This window comes from Cynoglossus semilaevis, chromosome 13, assembly GCF_000523025.1.
Source record: "Cynoglossus semilaevis isolate Cse_v1.0 chromosome 13, Cse_v1.0, whole genome shotgun sequence".
In the NCBI taxonomy this organism is placed as follows: domain Eukaryota; kingdom Metazoa; phylum Chordata; class Actinopteri; order Pleuronectiformes; family Cynoglossidae; genus Cynoglossus; species Cynoglossus semilaevis.
The window spans coordinates 21,699,206-21,703,381 of NC_024319.1; the positions used below are offsets into that span (position 1 = coordinate 21,699,206).

At 37.8% G+C, this 4,176-nt stretch overlaps 1 protein-coding gene across 1 annotated transcript in view; it reads left to right on the top strand.

Moving 5' to 3' along the window:
• The first annotated feature begins 3,093 nt into the window (after positions 1-3,093).
• Positions 3,094-4,176, top strand: part of ica1 (islet cell autoantigen 1) — a 12,146-nt gene continuing 11,063 nt past the window's right edge. The window contains exon 1 of the mRNA XM_025061394.1: positions 3,094-3,229. The gene's annotated coding sequence lies outside the window, so the exon portion shown is untranslated. The remainder of the gene's footprint in view (positions 3,230-4,176) is intronic.

Consider the following 4,176-nt stretch of genomic DNA (forward strand, 5'->3'; position numbering starts at 1 on the left):
AAAAGATTAGAGGTGAAGAAATGCTCTCATGGTGAGAATATACCAAAGAAAGAATATAAAGTGACTTTGATTGTTCCTGTTTGGTGTGAACCCCCACCTCTCCACCTCTTTATTACATGGGTTTAAACAAGGCATTAGGGTTTAGCCCAGAGGAAAAGAATAGAAAGTCCCGCAGCTCCTTCACCTACAACGGCAGAACTTTACACATTATACTTGTTCACTTAGATTACTAAATCAAGGAACTGCACTTATTTATGCTTTTTAATAAGGCATTAAAGCCTCGGAGGAAATCCTTTATTAAGATGACTGTAGTGGAAAAAGGCAGTGCAGCTGCTGAGTCCCATATTTTTTGTAAATAATGTCTTCTGGGCTGTTAGAGACTCCATAAAACAAGCTGTGTGTGTGTGTGTGTGTGTGTGCGCGCGTGTAATGACTGAGGAAGAGTGAAAGGAAAGGACATCATGGCTGGAGAAATACCATATTTGAAAGAAATGTGTGTCTGCCGTTCTTTCTGTATTAAAATGAGAGGGTAAAATTGAAAAAAAAAAAAAAAAGGACACTACCAGCAAACAGAAACATCTACACTCTGGCTGACTTGAAGTAAAACCAGAGTCAGAAATTAGCAGGTTGTTGGGTTAGTGATGATCTAATTTCGTGACAGGGATTGCTAATATTTCTACAAATATTATATCTAATAATTCACTTGCAGAAGAGCTGCAAAGATAGAAAATGTTTTTTTGTTTTTTTTTTTTGACATTTTAAGAATATGCAAACACCATTATTCGGCCATGTAAAACATGTTATTTTCCTCAAAATTGATTTAGGGTTACAAATTAAATCATTTCAGGCAGAAATGGAATACTAATTTAGACAAAAAAACTTTTCGAATTCTGGGTTTGCTCTTTTTTGTGTCGGAATGTATTCAGTTAGCTTAACTTTACTTTAGCTGTACTATTTTACTAAAAAGGGAACTCGAGGGTTGGTTGTGGATTATTAAAACATATTTAATAATTAGCCAAGTTATGACAGAGGTCGTAACAAAGGCAAGCTAAGAAATAACAAAATAACAATAAAAGAAAATATTGCAGAAAAACATTTATTGTAGATTGCCTTACGTGGATAATGCAGCAGACAAAGAATAAACTAGTTTTAAGTTTCATCAGAATTTACATCCATACTTACTACATCTCTTCATAGGAAATTATGAAATATTTTATAAACCTACAAGCATATTTTAATTTTTTCACTGGTATAATTGGCACAACTCACGGATAGTGAAACACGTCTTCACTTCAGATAAGCCGAACAGAAACACTCCCTGACTCTGTAACTTAGTTTTAAAATGTAGTTCCTCTGCACTTTCTTCCACGTCTGTACAGACATGTCGTTCATATCTAAGGGCCTGCGGCGGCAGCAGCTCCTGGGCCATGAGTGTCTGCTGCTGCTGCTGCTGCTGCTCCTGCTCCTGCTGCTGTTGTATTTCAGCGCGCTGACGTGCATGGAGAATTCCCATGAAGGCTGAGGGATTATGGATTTTTGGCCTCTAAGCTGCGTGGATGCCCAGCGAGGATGTGAGCGGAGTAATCTTCAAACGGCACAAACAGCAGAGTGATGAGTGGACACCCAGGAGTTTCTGATCAGGGTTCTAACCCTGGTTCTAGTAACTTGGTGTGGAGATGAACAGAGAGTAGAAAAAGTGGGTGTTGGGTAGAGAGAGAGAGAGAGGGTGAGGGGAAGGAATGGAGGTTCCACTGTTAGGAGACGTAGGAACAGGGGCGTGCGTCTAAGGCAGTGGTTCTCAATTATGTTCTGTCAAGCTCCCCCTTGGGGACAGAAATGTTTTCACGCCCCCCTCCCACACCTGACCGACACTCCTTCGAATTTAAATATTATAAGAACCTGATAACATGTAAATTTTTATCTGTACAAACCACTGTATGAGTTGCTGCCACCTAGTGGCTGGAGGCTTGTTATCATTTAAGCATTACAGCAGTGGTACACTTATGTCCAGCTGGCCACATTCCATTGGAAGCCCCTCACTGCCCTGGCACCTCACCCCGACCCCCAAAGGGGGCTCGCCCCACTATTTGAGAATTGAGTACTGGTCTAAGGCAAAAAGATAGAAAATAAAAATCAAGGGGACACGTGAAGGACAAAACAGAAGTGTGTAGAAAGTGAGTCCAGTCAACAGACAGTCCTCTGATCCTGTGACCTGTTTATAAACTCCAGTCTCTGTGAGTGCAGAAGCTCACTCTGCAGAGCTGGCGATGTAAATGTCATGGTTCCTCATCACTAAACATAACTGCAGAGGGAAAAGTCAATGGAGACATTTTAAGGGTCAGAGTAGGGGAGCAGAGCCACCAGGGGGACAGAGGGATGTGAAAACCATCAAGACAAGAGAATGGAGCTCAACTTCATTTTGTGTCTCTTGTATCTTGCAGTAATTCAGTAAATAGTCAGCAAATACTTCAGAGTAAGAAATACAATATAAGAGAGAGCTCTGATAAAAAAACTAATGCCATAGATGAAATTATATAAAATAATGTAAATGTATATGAAATTATGTAAATGAAGTTTTAAAAAAGAGTAGGTTGCTCTTGAGAAAGCTAATGATTAGCTTCATTTTGGCTGACATAGAAATTGACTAAAATTTCACTTGTTTATTCATACAGTAGCTTTTACCAATTTCTGTGTTAATAAAGGCTAATTTTCTACCTATTTTCACTATTTGATTATATAAGTATTATTCATAATTTTAAACTAGGATATGGATTGTTTCATATTGGCGGTTTACTATTTAAAATGTTGGGCTTTGTGGAAACTTTCTAAAACACAATTTAAACAGGATTAAAGAGCTGGTTTAAAGGTAAGAAAAAATGTCAGAGTGAATCAATGGTGATGCCCAATCTGTGTTGGACATCAGAAAAAGGAATTTCTGTCTCGGTCCTTATTGAATTAAAGCCTTTCTTTTCTCTGACAGCAACACTTAAACAGACGACCTGATTGTCTCCCTGGTAGTTTTAACTGAATTGTACCTTCTTTGCTTTGATGGCACAGAGTGATTCGTGAAGGAGGATCAGATGAGCTGAAGGACGCCAGTCTCTTATGGAGATTAAAATCTCTCTCTGTCTTCTCTGGGAGACGCATGTGTCCATTAACCAGCTCCTATCTGAAGACCTGCGGGTGATGTCAGGGGTCAGCGGGTTGGAAGGACGCCGAGAAATGACAGGTGCCTGATTTCTGGGGGGAACTCAGTCGGCAATGTGATCAGCAAAAAGATGCTGCAAAAATAAAAATCAACAAACAAATATAGTTGTTTATGCGCTGATGCAAAGAAGAACTTAAGCAGAGTAGACATAAAACGACATCAGCCCGATCAACAGAGGCTTTAGAAGTTAATTAATGATGATTTAATTATTCGCATTGTGAAGAAATTGGTGGTTTAGGAAATTGATTGTTTCCCTCCTTAATAATATATTTGAAGGGGTTTTAAACTATGTTAATTAATCCAGGGTAATTTTATGAATTATTATGAGCGTATTTTGGCTAATCTTGCTATATAGTGCAATTGGCTTGGTATATATTTTTTTACTATTTTCAAAATCTATTTGGCTAATGTTATTGAGTTATTTTTAGGATTATCATTTGCTATATCATGCATCTATTACTGTGTTGAATTTTGTCAGACTATTTGGTATTCTTTTAATATTTAAATAATTTAAATAAATTTTATTTTTAGCTATTTTTAAATAATCAGTATCCTTTTAGATGTAATGCTAAATTAAACTTATTTCATTGTCCTGTGTAATTAGTGTATTTGGTTGTAAAACAACACTTTTGTAATATTAACTATTATAGCACAAATATACAAATTACCTCCCCAAAACTAACAATTTAAGGCATACAAGGTCATGGGTTGTTGTTGTTTTTTTTTTGTTTTTTTTTTGTTTTAAATAATGCCTTTAAATCAACCAGCCTGAGCCCCTCCATGGTGGTTGTACTCTCTTCTTGCCTGTGAGTTAGTGTGTGCAGCACAGACTGCTGTTCAGGGCCACACACAGGTACATCAGTCTGAACTATGACAGAAAAAAAAACTCCCTCCTGGTGACAACAGCAAAATGTACATGTCATTAGATGAACTGCAGCAGGAGCAGTGTGTGTGATGGAATAAAGTGA